Raw genomic sequence first — 18,345 nt, 5'->3', positions numbered from 1 at the left:
CTCCCCACAAATTTTCTTTGTATCCCTGGTGCCTAGAACAGAGCCTGGCAAATACTATTTAACTGGAACTCGGGGCAGCTAGATGGCACACTGGATAGAGCACCGGCCCTGGAGTCAGGAGTACCTGAGTTCAAATCCGGCCTCAGACACTTAACACTCACTAGCTGTGTGACCCTGGGCAAGTCACTTAACCCCAATTGCCTCACTAAAAAACAAAAAACAATAAAATAACTGGAACTCATGTATCCTTAAAGCAAATGCTGCTCCCCCCCCATCATATATATATATATATATTTTTTTTTTTTTTGCAGGGCAATGGGGGTTAAGTGACTTGCCCAGGGTCACACAGCTAGTAAAGTGTCTGAGGCCGGATTTGAACTCAGGTACTCCTGAATCCAGGGCCGGTGCTTTATCCACTGCGCCACCTAGCTGCCCCCCCCATCATATTAATGATGATTATCATTATGTGTATACTTGTCCTCTTCCCCATTCTTCCTGGCTTCTTTCAAGTCTTAGCTAAAATTCCAAGCAAGAAGCCTTTCCAAGTCCCCCTTAATACTAATAACTTCTGAGATAATCCTCTTGTCCTTATTTTGCTTGTATATTGTTGTCTGTATGTTGCCTCTTCCATTAGACTGTGAGCTTCTTAAGGGTAGCTGCTGGGGGTAGCTACCTAATATTTAGTACAGTGCCTGGCAAATAAAAGGTGTTTAATAAATGCTTGGCACTTATGTTACATCTCTATGTCTCCAGCATCTAGCACAGCACTTTACCCATAGTAGATGGTGTTTAAATGCTTGTTGACTCAAGTGAAACCCCTCCCAAATAAAAAACAAACAAAAAGGGTTCCGATATTCCCTAGCATATCAAATCTGAACTCTACCTAGCTTTCAAAGTAGACCACAATCTGACTCCACCCTGTTGACCTCTGTTCCCCAACTTATATCTTTGCTTACATCTTTCTCCTGCACCCTGAAATGTCCTCTCGTTCCCAGATAAACCTTTCCAAAATTTAAGATGTTGTGAGACAGGTCTTTGGGGGAATCAAGATAACTATCAAGGGGAGAGAAACAGACTTGTTCTTTTGGTCCCAGAGGGCAAAACTAGACACAACAAGTCTGAGTTCAAGAGGCAAACCTGACTTTGATGTTGTGGGGAACCCCCCAAATCCTTAGAGTTTAAAACACTCATAAAAACAATGATAGCCATCCAAAACAGAATGGGCTATCTCAAGAAGTAATGGGCTCAGGGGCAGCTAGGTGGCGCAGTGGATAAATCACCAGCTCTGGATTCAGGAGGACCTGAGTTCAAGTCCAGCCTCAGACATTTGACACTTACTAGCTGTGTGACCCTGAGCAGGTCACTTAACCCTCATAACCCGCCAAAAAAAAAAAGTAATGGGCTCCCTCTCACCAAAAGTCTTCAAGCCAAGGATGGATAACCACGTACCAAGTATAATCTAATTTGTTTTCAGGTATTGGACTGGAAGAGATGATGATGCTGACCAGCAAAGCACAATTATAAATATAAATTTGCAAGGTACTTTACAAAGGTTATTTTATCCTTGGAATCCTGGGAAATGAGTGCTACTATCCCCATTTTACATAGGACCCCTGTCCCAAAGCCCACCGGTATGGGATTCTCTCCTCTTGATGGAGATAAAACCCCTACTCTTCACAAGGGGTGGAGCAGAGTTGATGAAACAGGAAGGGGTCCAACTCTCTTCAGTCTCCTTGGGGACACTTTGGATACTTTTGGACAAGAACAAACCGAAGGAAGACGACTCTGGGAAGCCATGAGAAGAGGAGCAGTCTCCACCATGTCCCCATCCCCAAGTAACTTCATTGGACGCTGTGGGTAGTTTCCTCTTGGGTGAGATCTAGAAATCTCTCTCTTGGTTTGGCTGTTATCCAGCTCCCAATGGGAAAACGCTTTCACTTTGCATTGCCTCGTGTGTATACGATCTCTGATTTATTTTGCTACCAATTTGGATAAAGGGGTTTCTTAGCTATTCACTGTGTATTCATTGTGGAACTGACATTTAGCGAGAAAGGGGTCAAGCCTTGGATATAGATCTTGGGGTCCTGCTTCCCCCCAATAATGACACAATAATCAGAAGTTAGACTTAACCTGATCATATCCCCTAGATGGATAATATTAAAAAAACCAAACAGATATAATTCTAACCTGGAATCCCCTCTCTCTGTGGAGATCAGAGTAGCCCCCTGGTCTTAATCTCCTACTTCCCCTCCTGGCAGGAAGTAGCTTTGCTTGGAGGAGGATGCGGAGTGATGTCTATTCTGTGTCCCTTTAAGTGACACAGTGACGTCCCCATATTACAGGTGGAGGACAGATATTGTTTAAGCCAGAAGGAACCTAAGAAATGTGTTCATTTAACATAAGGAAACCAAAGCCTGGCAAGTGGAGGAGGCACAACGAGGATGAGGACCTCAACCTCCAAAGTCTCAGGCCAGTGTTCTTGCCAGCTGGTCCTGGACTCCCCCTCCCTGAACATCTCTGTCCTGTTTAGAGTCCACTACTTACAATCTATACCACACATGGAAGCATCAATCTTTGCAACATCAAGAGAAACTGAGGCAGATCTTGGAATGTGTATGGGCCAAAGGGCACAGACAATCCCAAAAGATGGACAGGTATGGATGAACAGTGAAAACGACCGATATCAAGGAGATCCACAGATACATTCAAATGACTGACTTGGCTTGGGAATTATTTCCCTTAAAGATGGTCTTGCTGCCATTAAGAATTGGTTATAGGGGGGCAGCTAGGTGGCACAGTGGATAGAGCACTGGCCCTGGAGTCAGGAGTACCTGAGTTCAAATCCGGCCTCAGACACTTAACACTTACTAGCTGTGTGACCCTGGGCAAGTCACTTAATCCCAATTGCCTCACAAAAAAAAAAAAAAAAAAGACTTGGTTATAAGGATTTTGTTTCTCTTTTCTGTGAGTGGGGAGAATTGAAAGGGAGGAAAGATAAATACTTAATTGAAAAATGACTTTAATTTTTTAAAAACTGAAAAAAGAAACATTAAAAATTATCCAAAACATCATAGATTTCTTTGCATTTGCTTTAAGTAGGTGCTTGGTAAGCATTTGTGAAATTAGTCTCATTTGTAGGCATGTTATACAGAGACTGAATTGTGTTGGCAGGGCTCAGAACTCAAAAGTACTGCCTGGGTGGAATCTGGAGGCAGCTGGGGGCCTCAGCCCTGGACAGAGAAGGGCCTGAGTTCTAATTCGGCCTCAGATACTCACTAGCTATGTGACCCTGGTCAAGTCACTTAACCCTGGTTGCCTCAGTTTCCTCATCTGTAAAATGAGTTGGAAATGGCAAGCCACTCCAGTATCTTTGTGAAGAAAACTCCAAGTGGGGTCACAAAGAACTGACACTACTCATCAACTAAACAAGGGTTTATTTGGCAGAAATCCAATTAAAAAGCCAAAGGAAATGACCACATGACACAAGTGGAATTGTGATATTAAGAAAAACTAGTCAATGAATGGAAAGACTTTTATTCTGTTTAGTTTTTGTAATGACTGGCCCTTGCATGCAACCACCACCACCCACACACACCAATACCAAAAATATAAAATATAACATGATGACACAGACTAGCGGACTTCTGAGTGCAAGATGTGGGATCAACATGTGATGCTGCCATTCCCTGGCTGCAGGACCTTGGCTGACATACCTCTGGGAGTTTCCTCATCTATTAAGGGAGGAGATAAATCCTGCCTCCTGACAAAAATCTGACTGAATGGGGGAGGGGGATGTTGAATAAAACAATGGATGATAATAAAGGACCTTGGCTGTAGGGCTTTACCCTTTTAAACTCATGGGTGGGAAATGTACCCCCCAAAGGTAATACATTGTCTTCACCAGCCCCACTCCCCGAGCACCTGCCCCAAGAACAAGATCGCTCATCTTCCCAGCTCTCAGGAGCTTTTCTTCACTTATTTTCTGGAGGTGACTGAGTGGCCAAAAGTCGGGGATCTGAGAGCGCAACCTGGTGTCTTGTGAAACAACAAGCCACTTCAACCCAAGGAAAGCTATTCTCTTTACATACCCCTTCTTAGAACGTTTCTAAATGCAGAAAATGCCTATGATTACAAAGGAAAACAATTCAATTGAATTAATGTTATCAAAATGTTAAAAAAAAAAACACCCACAAGTCCACAGACCTCAGGTTAAGAGCTCCTGGCCGGGATGATCCGTAAGAACTCTGAGCCCATGGACACTTCTCTGATCGAGTGCCTAGACAATGACCTATCTGGACAGGGGCTCTTAGTCACAAGCTAGGTCACAGGTTCTTCATCTGTATGTTACCTTAGCACACCTTTCCAATAATTTCATTTTACAAAATTTAGCCAGGCTTTATATCTGAGTGGGACTGCCTCCCTGAATTATGAGGGGAGATCTTGGTCTTCGTTCCTCCTGTCTTTTCACCGGGGGTGGGTTTCTAACACCATGGTGGGCCCATAAATGTGTGACAAATGCCCAAGTTAGCCAAGTGGTGCTGAGGGGAATTGCAATGTCATGATAAGGTGGCAGAGGCCCTGATGGGAAATAAGACAGAAAATGCTCGCTTTAGAAACCATTTTATTAAAAGACAAAATTCCAACTTACAAAAGAGCTGGCATGAAACAGGTCCCTGAGGAATGAAGGGTGTAAAAGTGCTGCACTCAGGAGAGGAGTTGGGACCTACCTGGGCTCTGGTAACTAATCTGACTTGTTTGCCCAGGAGTCCCTGGGCATCTCAGGCTGCAGTGTCCTCATCTGTAAAATGGGGACAACCACGTCCCAGGCTCCCTAAGAGCCACTGTGAGGACCAAACGAGATACGGGAGGTGAAGTGACACTGTCACGCACATGTAAAGAACTGTCGACGTCTCAGGTATTGTTACTGTTATTGTCACTGGTTGTCATTTATGGCGTCACCAGTTCAAGCCCATCACCCCGAAAGGCCTGGGTGGTAGGAGCTCCAGAGAGGTTAAGAGTCTGCTTCTCTTTTTTCATATGGTAGCTGGGCACTACAGGGCACAGAGCCCTGGGCATGAAGTCAGAAAGATGCAAGTTCAACTCTAGCCTTGGGCACTTCCTCGCTGTGTGACTGTCATTAAACTGCTGCCTGCCTCACTTCTCCCCACTGTAATAATAATAATAACATCTGCCTCTCCTCCCAGGGCGGTTGTGAGGATCAAATGAGGTAATACTAGCACAGTGCCTGGTACCTAACAGGTACCATCTCCATGCAAGCTAAGTTTAACAGCACTGTTAGCAACACCAGCATCCCCATTACCATCACCAGGGAAAGGTGTGGAGAGCCACCATGACGACTAAGGACAACGAGGACAAGGCACTGGCAAAGGGGAGCAGGGCCAAAGCCACCTGCTTAACAGAGGCTGAAAAGGATGAAAGGAGACAGATTCCTGTTTGAATGGACATGCTTGGAGAGGGGATCAGAATCTGAGATATCATTTAGGCGGATTCCCTTGGTTTACAGATGAGGACACTGAAGGCCTATAATCGTGTGACACGCTCGATTTATTGATACTTGAAGACAAATGCCGTGATATCAGAGGTTTATTATTAGGAGGGCAAGGTAGCTTCTAGCTACATATTGCAATGTTTATTATAAACGAATTCTGGAGCTGCAAAGAGAGGAGGACACATTATTTGGAAAGGGGAAATTCCTTAGTGTCTATATTCATTCTCCCCCCCCTGAAATCTGTATTTTCAACTTCTATCATTGGGTTTGGGGCTTGGGGGGGGGGGGGCGGCTTTTGTTTTTGTTTTTAAAGCACATCAAATTTTAATTAAAAGAAATGAACATTTCTTTAGGTAGTCAAAATACAGCTACTGTACAGAAAAGTCTCATGCCAGGGGGCTACCTTCATGGAACACATGGAACGCTTTGGGTGAGTTCTTCCAAACACCCTCATCTGGGATATCTCAAATGGAATTTGCTCTATCCTTCTCAGCCAACTAGGATTCTTGAAGCCTGCTGATTCACTGGAGCAAAACAGATGCTTTAATGGGTTTCAATGGGAACAAAGAGCAATGACCGGTAAGAGCTGGTTTCGGTAGGTACCGAGAGAGAATAGGTTTCAAGACACATAACCTCGGGCACTGGAGGAGGGCTCCCTATCATGGGGTGGAAGTGATCTTTGCTTCTCAGAGGCTAGGCCAAGAGAGCCCTGGCCTTCACAGGTCCCAAGCAGGCCCAGAGTTACCAACCTGATGGATGCTTGTCCTCTGAGGGCCAAATACTACCTAGGTCTGCAAAGAATCATCATCTGAATAGCCAGAGAGGGTCCATCAAGTCATAAAGAAACTGCATCACTGGAGACAGAATCCACGTGTAAAGTGATATATGTAAATTGATGCAAATTCTGTTCTACTTCGAATTTAGCCTTTTGTTAAATTTTTAAAAGGCACTCTGCTCTCCCACCAAATTCCCTTTTTTTCAAGTTAATCTTTTGGGGGGCAGCCTTAACCTGCTCCAGGGAACAAAGGACAGGACTGCGTGAAGCACAAACAGGGGCAGCCTGCATGCTCCATGACATGCAAGACTGTGCACAACACTCCCAGCTATTAATAAAAGGTTTTCCAGGATGGCAGTCGCTGCAGCTAAAGACAGAATCTGCCTACATGGAGGGAACCACAGAGTTCTCAAGCAAACCTCTTACTTACCTTGGTGTTAAACTTTCCTGGCCAGGAGCGTCTGTGGGCGCCATTTCTTTCTCCCATCCACATGGTGGCTGTGAGGCCAAGCAGGCTCAGGGAAGGCGAATGACCCTGAGCTCTCCCTTCCTTCCCCAGGAGTGCTCTTCAGAAGGCCTGTTCCAAACCACGGGTCAGGTAGGTGCCCATTGCAGCATCTGTCTTGGGAATCTCGAGGGTCAGAAACAACAGGGAGACACGGAACTGGGTAGGCAGGCATGTATGTTGTCAGCTCTCAGAACTGTTTACGGGAGGCAGTGTAGTGGGAAGCACACAGGCCCTGGACTCAAAAGACCCAACTTCAAGCCTCACTCCTGCCACTTACTAGATGTATGAGCCTGGACAAGTATTCTTATTTGCAGAATAAATGAAGGAAGGGAGGGAGAGGGAATACCAGTATCATTCCCATTTTATAGCAAAGGAGGTAAGCTTTTTACAGCATAAGTGACTGGTCCAAGGTCACACAACTTGAGAAGTTAGGACTCCAGGGCTGAACTGATCATCAGAGTTAGAAGGGGCCCCGCCCTACCCTATCCAACGTGACAACTTTTCAGAGGAAATAGTAGGGATGGGGCCTGGCTTTCCTGATTCCTCCTTCAATTCCTAATTCCTCATTTAGAGGCAGCACCTGGTATCTAAAACATTGGCTTGGATGAAGAGAAAAGGGGAAAAACAAATGTACAATGTGGAACTGTCAATTAAGAAACCCAGATCCTCTGGCTTTGCATTTTTAGAGGCAAAAATCCTACTTTCCACATTTAAACTAAATAGCCAGAATTCCCTTTGCTGTTAGAGCCATACTTATCATGTGACTGCATTCCTACATTGATCTAGAGAAAAGTCTTCATGCTTTTAAAGGAATCATCTTCATTTTCACACTGTAGGTAAGGGCAAGGTCAGCTGAAGAGCAACAACCACTTTCCTAAAAGCTGATGAAAACCCCAAGAAAAATTATTGCGTTTCTTAGCGGCCTGGGCTCCTACATTCACTTCCTGACAAACTACTACACTTAAGCTCAAAGGAGGCAGAGGATTGAGGACTAGGAAGTGGGCAGAGGAGACACACTGAAAGAAATCTGCAACAGGCATGATTTAGAGTGGGAACCAGGGACTCCTTTGACAGAAAGCCCTTTATAAAGAAAGGGGCTCTTCGAGGGCTAGTGACTCACTCGTCACAAAGCAAATTGGTGGCGAAACCAAGTCCAGAATGTAGAATTGCTTGACTACTAGTCCAAAGCTTCATATTCTCCTATTTTCATGAAGGACATGAAAGAAAATAGAAACACTGGCACACAAAGCCATTACCCTCATTTGACAATTCTGGATCATGGAGTCAGGTAGCTCAACTGATCCTGGGGTTGGAAAGCCAAGACCATCTTCCTCTAACTCATTACAGTCACCATTAGCAGCACAGGACAAAACACGGAGGGAGGCACCATTGACAGGGCTTATTTCACCCTGATTCCTCTAGCAGCTCAAAATGGAAATAAAAAGATTGGCCTATAAAACTATCGATGCCTCAGGAGAATCTGAAGCTATGGGCTTGGTGACATTTTCATAAGCCTGAGGAAGTTGGGCAGAATATTAATCAGAGCTACAATGATTCAACTAAAGGAAAAAAAAGATGGAGCATCTAGTCCTGAGATGAAAGCTGCCTCCTCCTGTATGCCCTTCTCTTTCTGACTCATTCTATACACACAACCCCCATCCCCCAATTACCTAATGTTATACCACTGTTCTCCATCTCCTGGCAGGGACTATCAGGAAAGCATAGGTCAGATAGGTCAAAGCTGAGAGAGACCTTAAAGACCATCTTATCTAATGCTCTCATTTTACACATGAAGAAACTGAGACCCTGAGAGAAAAGGCTTATTGAGGTCACCCAGTATGCCCGTCCCAGGCAAAAAATGGTAACAAATGTAAAGGTCATCTGAAACCCTCAAAGCTATAATTATTAACCCAGTGAATTGTCTTATACTCTATTCTTCATTAAAATAGAAGGCTTCTCTGCCTTCTGTTCCTGGAAAGAGAAATCTAAAGGAGGGAAGAATCAAGTCCTGAACTCGGTAAAATCTGTTCCTTATGTCAGATTGAGGTGAAGGAAAAGGGGAAGAGAAGAGTAAAAAGTTCACGTAATTAAAAAAAAAGGGGGGGGGCAGCTAAGTGGCACAGTGGATAGAGCACCAGCCCTGAAGTCAGGAGGACCTAAGTTCAAATCCGGCCTCAGACACTTGACACTTACTAGCTGTGTGACCCTGGGCAAGTCACTTAACCCCAACTGCCTCACTTAAAAATTAAAAAAAATAATAATAAACAAAGTTCATGTAAAGCTACTCTTTTTCAAAAGGAAGCAAAGCAAAATCAAGTTCAGAGAATAACCAATCAATAGGACCTAGTTCCAGGAGAAAAGAAAAAAAAAAGGTAAAAAGTGTGAAGAGATAAAGGACATCAGCAAAGGAGCAAACTTCAAGTATTTTTTTTTTTAATCTTTCTCCTACAACCCCATATAAAGAATGATGAGAAAATCATCAGAATTCTTAGACAACATCTGGCTGTGGGGGCTAGACCCCTGAATCCACTGCACTGTTGACCTAGAGCTGACCCTCTTATAATTAAGCTCTCAAAAGAAGATGGGCCCATCCCTGGGAGTCACAAGGCCTGTGTCCTTGGTTCTGCCACAAACTAGCAGTGAAGACCCCCAACTTCCTCGATGCTGGGTCTTCATTTCCTTGTCAGCAGAACGGTGGAGTTAAACGAGGTGATCTACAAAGAAGTCTCTTGCAGTTCGAACATTCCATATTCTAAGAACCATCCCAGATCCGTAGTTCTATGGAAATACACAAAAGGTAACCAAAATGTCACACTTTCAAATGTCCACTCATAACAGGAAGTTCTCTACTCTAGTACCCCTAAGGATACTCAGGACAGATCAATCACCTGGCTTAAACCTGCTGAAGAGTATAAATGAGGTACAGTCTTGGACCATGTCCCAGATGCAGGCATACTGAGGAGTAGACCTGGCAAACTTTCCTGCTCTGACATATTCTATTTTTTCTACATAAAAGATTCATAATTTTGTCCAGTCCTCTCCCCACACAACTCACAACCTCCTTCCCCTCCTATCTACTACTTCATGAGTTGCTACATGGCCAAAGAAAGCATCAGCTTGTGGTTAACCTCCTAGTGATGAGCTTCTGACCTTAGTCAGGCTGACCCAAGGACAGACACACTGCCAGAAGCTTACTTCAAGGTCTTCCAGCCTGGTGGTAAGTGCCAGTTTGCCCTTCACAAGAACTTCTGGAGGCACTGGAAAAGGATTCTGGGGGTCTATTTTCTGTAGCTTCAATAACAGTTTGATGCTCTTAGGGATTCACAGTCTGAATCAGCTCATTCTCTAGGATAGTGTGAGTTTTCTCCCTGCTTCATAGGGTCAAGAAAAGTGCTTCATAAATGTTAAAATTTTATGTGAATTATTTTCCAGAACAAATCTAGCTTTCTTTTTTTTTTTTTTTTAGTGAAGCAATTGGGGTTAAGTGACTTGCCCAGGGTCACACAGCTAGTGTTAAGTGTCTGAGGCCGGATTTGAACTCAGGTACTCCTGACTCCAGGGCCGGTGCTTTATCCACTGCGCCACCTAGCTGCCCCACAAATCTAGCTTTCAAACTGAGTGACGGCTCCTGTTCTCCAAACAATTGCTTTGTTGAGCTCTCAAACTCACCAAGGAAAGCAGCTCATTTGCTAAGTCACACACCTCTGCTGACACACTTGACAGACTCAATTGATTCTGAATGAGGAAAAAAAGGGGGAAATTGGAAGACTTTCTTCCCTACCACAGGGAATGTTTGTGTGAGAAAGTTTTGCATTGGTCTGAGAAAGTCTGCTTTCTTCATTAAGTATCAGATGAGGGAAATGAAGTCTCCCAGGTCCCTGAGGTCTGGGCTTCCTCTTTTGTCTAGAAAACATTTGCAGAATGGAGTTGTTCACACTCCAAAATAAATTGTAAACATCACACCCCAAAGTCAAATCAAGGGGCTTTGGGGGATTATCTACACTATCTTCCTTTTCCATCACTGTGAATATTTGGGAGGAGACATTACCTGCCCTCAGGAAGACTGATGGTTTCTCCAAGTAAATCCGAGGATGCGTTTTTAATATTTAAATATTTAGACCTGACATCGCAGAAGTCCTGTGCAGACAGGTGACATGAAGGGGTTACTTTGGACATACAGGTCTGGTCATACAGCAAGAATGAGACGGATATTTGACTGACCAGGAAGTACCTCCACAACGTTGAAGAAATGAGGAGAAAGCCCCTTGCAGCCTTGGCAGGTGCCCCTTAGAACATTTATGGGGAAACAGGAACAAGGAGCATACAGGCTGAGAAGACTTAGACGAAACTTGATCTCTGTGCCAGTGAAGGGAAGAACCAGAGGTGACTGCAGACCAATAGAAGCACCAAATCACAGTAATTCCGAGAACCCTGAGGGAGTAACTATAACTTACTATAAGCTGATTTAAGTCTAAACTTCAGTGCCACTGGAAGGGGTGAATGTGTCAATACCTACCCAACAATGACACCTTCAGCCACATACTTGAGCTGTTTTTCTCAGAGGGGTGAAGAATTGTATCCTCACACATCTGCAGCACCTCCTGTATTTAGGGATGCAGCACCAGGTCACTGAACAAAGCAAAGAAAACTAAAGCCGGGACACAGTCCTCATGAACATCACTTTGGGTCCTGTTCTCCTTGCATTATGCAATAGCTCTGGCTTGGCTAACAAGCTTTGTATGTAAATTCACCTGGTACTAAACCAAATCAGCTTCCCCTAGATAACAGGTTACTTCAGAGAGTCTTTTTTTTCTTCATTTCTGATTGTGTTTCAATTGTGGCAATAGCTACTTCTTTGCCTCTGTTTCCTCCCCTAAAAACATGTGAAGCAATATTTAAATGGACTAGGGAAGCCTTCTCCAAAGGATCCTTGGGAGAATCCTTTCTAAATGTAAGCCAACACCAGCCCCACTTTCCCACCACCACTGATCTGTTTTGTGGTGTGGAAGTGACCCTGGGTCTAGGCCAATGTAGCCCACGCTTAGGTTCTATCACACTGGAAAGGCTTCAAATCCTGGTTGGTTCAGTGATAAGGACACATCTGTTGACAGTGTCTGCCATCTAAGTCCAAAGAGGCTGGTCACCCAGGTGACAGAGGAATTTATTTTTCAGCCACAGCAACTTATACGTGATAGTCTAAGAATTCAAGGGAGAGTGGGGCAGCTCGTCACCCTCATCCTCTGGCTACCACAGACCCCTGAATGCCTTTAGACAGGAACCCACTAACCCATTCCTGGGTTCTTATTCCCAGTGAAGAGCTCCACTAGGCAAATTGATTCCCTTTCCTGGGCCTCAGTCACTTCCTCTTCAAAATAAGGGGCCCAGACCACATTATTCCCAAGGTCCTTTTAACATTCTATACTATGTTACATGAAACCAAAGGAGTTAGAAGAACACTACCTTTTATTTCTCCAATAACTTCCCAAAGAATTCCTAAGTTGGAAGGGACCTGTGAGGTAAACTAGAACCATCTAAATTTTGGGGGGTTTTTTTTTGGGGGGGGGGGCAATGAGGGTTAAGTGACTTGCCCAGGGTCACACAGCTAGTGTCAAGTGTTTGAGGTCATTTTCGAACTCAGGTCCTCCTAAATCCAGGATTGGTGCTTTATCCACTATGCCACCTAGCGGCCCCCCCATCTAAGTATTTTAAAGACAAGAAAACAAAGCCCAAAGAGAAGGAACTTGTCCAAGGTCATCCAAGTAAGTGGCAGAGCCAAGCTTTAAACCAAGTCTCAAGACTCCAAATGCAGCACTCTTTCCTAAGAGACACTCAGGGTTTCCACCAGTAAATTCTACTGTAGATGAACTGTGTTCAAACAACTTTCTCATTTGGCAATTCCAGGGTGTTTTCTTTCTTAATCTATTTAGATTTCAGAGTAGTTGCTTGATGGAAAAATGTGCTAAAATTTGTGTTAATAAATTTTAATTTTTAAGTCCTGCTGATGCCCTATCACGACGCAGAGCTGACCTTGAGTTCTCAGAGAGCCACGGCAGATCCTACATCATGCTTGGAGAGGTTCCCAGCGCAGAGTGGTGACAGGATATGTCTGTTATCCAAGAACTAATCTTAGCTAATGTGGGGAGAAGCTCCTCATGAATGTGGCTTTAGGGCAATAAATTTTTCTGACATAGTAACTCTCCCAGACCGTCTCTGAAACAGTAGTGCTGTGATCTCCACAAAGAAATCCCTGATCCCTCAAGTCAGGAGACATATCACTTGACTATGTCAAGTAAGGTTTACAAAATAAAGGTTCTAATCTATACAACCCTGTGAAACCATTCAGATGGGGAAGATGGCAGTGTAAGGATCAGAGCCCTAGCAGGCCTGGGTTCTGAACCTTTTTCAGGGGTTATAGGCCCTCTTGGCAATCTGAATTGCTTCTCAGGATAATGTTTTAAAATAATTTTTAAAGCTAAATTTGATTTAGAGGTGCATGAAAATAAAGATGTCATTTTGCTCCACATACAAGCTGACTGACTCCATGAACCTTAAGTCACGAACCTCTACCATGGGGTCTTCCACCTGAGTTCGAAAATGACCTCAAACACTTGACACTAGCTGTGTGACCCTGGGCAAGTCACTTAACCCTCATTGGCCCCCCCCCAAAAAAAAACCCAAAAAACTTAGATGGTTCTAGTTTACCTCACAGGTCCCTTCCAACTTAGGAATTCTTTGGGAAGTTATTGGAGAAATAAAAGGTAGTGTTCTTCTAACTCCTTTGGTTTCATGTAACATAGTGTGTCAGAATGGAAATCAGTTCTAAGTCGACATAAAAATGTTTGAAGGTGGCACAGTGGATAGAGCACCGGCCCTGGAGTCAGGAGTACCTGAGTTCAAATCTGGCCTCAGACCACTTAACACTTGCTAGCTGTGTGACCCTGGGCAAGTCACTTAACCCCAATTGCCTCACTAAAAAAAAAAAAAAAGTTTGAAGAAAGGACATCAGCAAGACAGGAAGAGACATAAATGGTTCCTAGCCCTAAACATTTGTGAAACAGTTGGAGTCGATGATCTCTAAGGTTCTTTTTTCCAGCTCCAGGGTTATAAGACCTAAACCTCAGATTATTAAGTAGGCCCCTCTTCCTTTTTTAAGCCAGATTAAAAAAAAATACCTACTTTAGTAAAATTGCAACCAAACAATTTATGCCACTGTTAGAACAGCCAAGGAGTTTCAAAATTAAAAGATTTCTTCTCATATTCAAACTAGCAAGATGTCTAGTTTAATGGTTCAATTCTTTTTGGCCAAAAGAAAAATACACTGAAAAATAAACTTCCATAAACTAACCTTTGCTAATCACTCTGACTTAAAATAATCCAAGACCTGAACATGTAATTTATGGGTGAACAATGACTAGGGATGTGGTAGAGAAGTATAAGATTGGGAGACAGGAGATGTGGGGTTTTGGGGGTTTTTTTGATAGGGCAATGAGGGTTTTAAGTGACTTGTCCAGGGTCACACAGCTAGTAAGTGTCAAGTATCTGAGGCCAGACTTGAACTCAGGTCCTACTGAATCCAGGGCCGGTGCTTTATCCACTGTGCCACCTAGCTACCCCCAGGAGATATGGGTTCTAATTAAACCTCTGCAATTTATCAACCCTGAACTTGTCATCTAACACCTGTTTCTCTTTGAAGCAGTTCTGTTTTCTGTAATAGAAGAGGTTTGGTTGAACTAGATAGTAGCTGAAATTCCTTTCTCAGTCGAGGTTGGAAGGGCCCATTCTTTCATGGTTCTTAGAAAACAGAGATCAGAAGCATTTCCTTTAAAGACATGAAGGCATTTTCTGGTCTTTAAAAAAAAACAAAAACATCACAAATCTGGGCATTTCTCCCTGAGACACTGATACCTTCTCTTGTATTTTCACGAATGCAGTAACTTAAAATACCTGTGATTGCTGATGCTTAAAATAGACAGCTTATCATTATTTTTGGAATGAATGGGGGCAAAGGAGCGAATTAAGTTGGAAAAAAGGGCCTTCCTGGGTCCTCTGAGACGCACTTCATACTGTTCTCCTGTGAGGCAGAGTACCATGAGATAGCTACTTAGCAAAACCAGAGTTAGTGGAGTGATCACCTGTTAATAGGTGTAAACAGAATGAAATGTCCTAAAATGTAAGAAAAAAGGGGAAAAAAAGCAAACAAAGCTAACAGAAAACTTCTATAGCTAAGTTAAAACATGAAAAGCAAACAAAATGACTTACCAGTCATTTAGACCCCTAAGCTTCTGATGTCCCGGACTGAAGGAGGCCTAAAACATATTTAAATAAATAGAAGAAAGAACATTTTCAAACCCAAATCCCAGAGTGAGAGGATTCCTAATGTGTTTTCCCAAACTAAGTTAGACTTGAAATAGTCTATTCTGGCACCAAGGCATTAGAGATCCTCAAGTATTTTCTTACAAATTCTCCAAATCTCTGAATGGTTTCCCAGGAAGGTTTCCTTTCCGAAAGTGGTTGTACCATTTTGAGAAGGAGAAAAGGCAGAGATTTCAAGAATTAAGAAACAAAGCACTTCCTCAATATGCAATAAATACCTGCCATGGGAAGTGGGGGAGGAGACAGGACAGCAAGAGCCACAAAATAAAATAAAATCTCAAAGCACCTTTGCCTCTAATCCTCTCAGGCCCATCCACCGGAATCCATGATCCCCTTATGCCAATAAAGGCTCAAATACAACCAGGGAGCCAGACCATCAACTAACCCTGAGATCTTAACTTTCTATCAGCCCCTTTGTAATAAATAACCCAGTATCCAATCAGTTAGTAGGGAAGTAAATTTACTCCCAGTTAAGTCTTACAAATACACATTACCAAATGTTGGCTAATACTTTAAATTTCAAACCTGATACAGAGAAACCTTGAGATTAGGGACCTAGATCCTGGCTTCGTGCCTGTATTTATCAACTCCACTTAGGTGATACACAGGAGCCAAAGGGACCAGAGATCCATTGGCATTCTGTACTCCTTTTATTATTTTTATATCATTTCACTCCTCTACCCCACTCACCTCTTGCTCCTGGAATTCCTAGCTTCCTTCAAAACACAGTTCAAGTACCATCCCCATATCGATGGTTAGTGCCCTAATTGTTAGTAAGGGCCCAGCAGACAGCAAGTGTTTAATAAATGAGTGCTGCACAGAAGGGAAGCAAAGCCAGAAGGAGCTCTCCTTGGTACTGAAAATTCTCTGGCTCCTCTCCCTCCCAAAGCAAGCATGAGGGCAACCCTCTCCCAGAGTCCTCACCATGACACACCGGGTTGACTTCAGGTTCATGAAGTCCTGCCCGAAGTACCAACTCTGACAGGTGCCCCTGAAAAGAGGCTGGGGTGGACGGTGTGTCTGTCGTCAGAGCTGGGCACAAAACAAATCAGAGGTACAGGTCTTCTGAGTTAGAGGTTGGATCTGCAGCAGTGGAGGGAATACTCACTCACAAAGCCGCCGAATCTTGGGAGTACCAAAGGAAACAACCACCTCTCAAGCCCTCCCTTTTACCTATGGTACATCTTAGCATGAAGGGGTTCCTGAGCTCTCAAAGGGTAAGCCGACAGAACGGGCTCTGGCCAAGCTGGGAGCCCTCCCAGCTTACTAACGGCAAGAGACTTTTGGCATACGATCCAGGGACCTGCTTGGCTAAGGGAGAAAACACCTGCCACCAAGCATACTGCAACATAAAAAAAAAATTTCCAGGCTGAAGCAATTCATAAGAATGAGTGAAACTATGACAACTCCCACCTTGTTGGGGACCCACACCTTGAGATAGGACTGTTTCAAGCAAATTAGTTGTGGTTCAACTCTGGGGCAGAGCGCATTATCTTTGTAGTCAGGTAGATTGATCTGGGACCCAGCCCTTTGGGCAAAAAGGGAAAACAAACAGTCCTTGGGTTTCTAGGGAAGAACTCGGAAGACCCCAGGGAAATGGTCTTTGTGTGTGTGTGTGTGTGTGTGTGTGTGGAGGGGGGGGGTATATGTGAGGCAATTAGGGTTAAGTGACTTGCCCAGGGTCACACAGCTCAGGTCCTCCTGAATCCAGGGCTGGTGCTCTATCCACTGTGCCATCTAGCTGCCCCAAATGGTCTTACTCATAACCCTTTTATCAGCTTTTATTTTAATCTTGCCAGAACTAATTGTTTTTAAATGCCTTGAGAACTGTTTCTACCTGAGGGCACTGGGATAGAATTTTGTTAAAAGAAGTGTGTGTCTGAACCTTTGGAACTCTGTACCAGATGCCATAAAGCAAGCCTAACTAAGGTCGACAAATGCCTGAAGGTTTACAAAGTGCTTTTCTTACAACAACCCTGTGAAGTGGGCAGTAAAACCAACACAAGAAAGCAACAATTATCTGATTCCTTGCTAATCGTTTTGCTATCTTACTCTCCCCATCTTGGCTGTTCCAAAACTTCTCTTCTCAAAGCTCCTGTAGCTCCCACCATCTCTGAGGATCTGGTCTCATATTCTCTGTGTGTGTGTGTGTGTGTGTGTGTGTGTGCGCGTGCGTGCACACACACACACACACACACACACACACACACACACACACACACACACACGGCCCTTGCCTGCAAAGTCCCTCCCCTCCCTGCCGTTCTGCCATCACTGATGACTTTCCCTACTATGCTCCTTGCTTCCTCCTTACCAAGGCCCAACCTCTGCGTGACCCTTGATCCCATCCCCTCCTGTCTTCTCCACAAGATTGCATCCACTATCCTCCTCCTCCTTTTTCCTTCAAGCTCTCCTGCTGCCTCCAACACAGCCATGCCTCCCTCATCCTTAAATTACCCTCTCCCTTGATCCAAACCCCTGACTACCATCCTATGTCTTCCCTCCCCTTCCTGGTTTGGTAGAGCTGTCTATAATCAGTGACACCGCTTTTTTCAACCTCTTCTAACGCCCTGCATACAAGCTTTTCAAACTCACTGTTCAGCTGAAACTGCTCTCTCCACAGTTAGCGATGATACAAGTGTCCCTTCAGAACCATCGTGTCATATGGGGACATAAAAGGAGCTATGTACTACCTGGAGGTAGTTTTATTCTACTTTTAAGAAGGAGGAAAGGATCTCGCTAAAAGAACAAAGGTGGAAGAAAGGAAGCAGAGGGAGCACTTGTTACTAATGACTTAATTGCCAAATCTGCCACTTCCCAATGCTCAGGCTTCTGGATCACTCCGAAACATTTGACACTTCATACCATTCATGACAGGAAACTCTCCTGCTTCAGCTTTCACGCGTCACGGCATCTCCTGGTTCTCTTTCTGCATATCAGATCGCTGCTTTTCTCAATCCTGTGCTACATCTGCATCCAAGTCATGCCCACTAATCATTGGTGTTGTCCCTCAAGGCTCTGTCCTAGTCCTTGTCTCATGTCCTTCTGCGCTATCTGGCTTACCATTTACATGCACACATCTAGCAATCCAACCCTATCCTCTCTCCTGAGCTCCAGGATGGGTTTCACCAATGGCCTTTTTTGGAGACACTGAAGAGGACGCTCCACAGACATCTCAAA

At 44.1% G+C, this 18,345-nt stretch overlaps 1 protein-coding gene across 1 annotated transcript in view; it reads right to left on the bottom strand.

Moving 5' to 3' along the window:
• Positions 1-9,208: 9,208 nt before the first annotated feature.
• The window catches only part of HNRNPR (heterogeneous nuclear ribonucleoprotein R), a 58,890-nt gene continuing 49,753 nt past the window's right edge, over positions 9,209-18,345 (bottom strand). The window contains exons 13-16 of the mRNA XM_043990726.1: positions 15,052-15,098; positions 11,309-11,393; positions 11,024-11,223; positions 9,209-9,570 (exon numbers count right to left, since the gene is read on the bottom strand). The gene's annotated coding sequence lies outside the window, so the exon portion shown is untranslated. The remainder of the gene's footprint in view (positions 9,571-11,023; positions 11,224-11,308; positions 11,394-15,051; positions 15,099-18,345) is intronic.

Source organism: Dromiciops gliroides, chromosome 3 (assembly GCF_019393635.1).
Source record: "Dromiciops gliroides isolate mDroGli1 chromosome 3, mDroGli1.pri, whole genome shotgun sequence".
NCBI classification, from domain to species: Eukaryota; Metazoa; Chordata; class Mammalia; order Microbiotheria; family Microbiotheriidae; genus Dromiciops; species Dromiciops gliroides.
The sequence above is the reverse complement of the archived record's forward strand: the minus strand, read 5'-3'. Positions and strand labels throughout refer to the sequence as shown.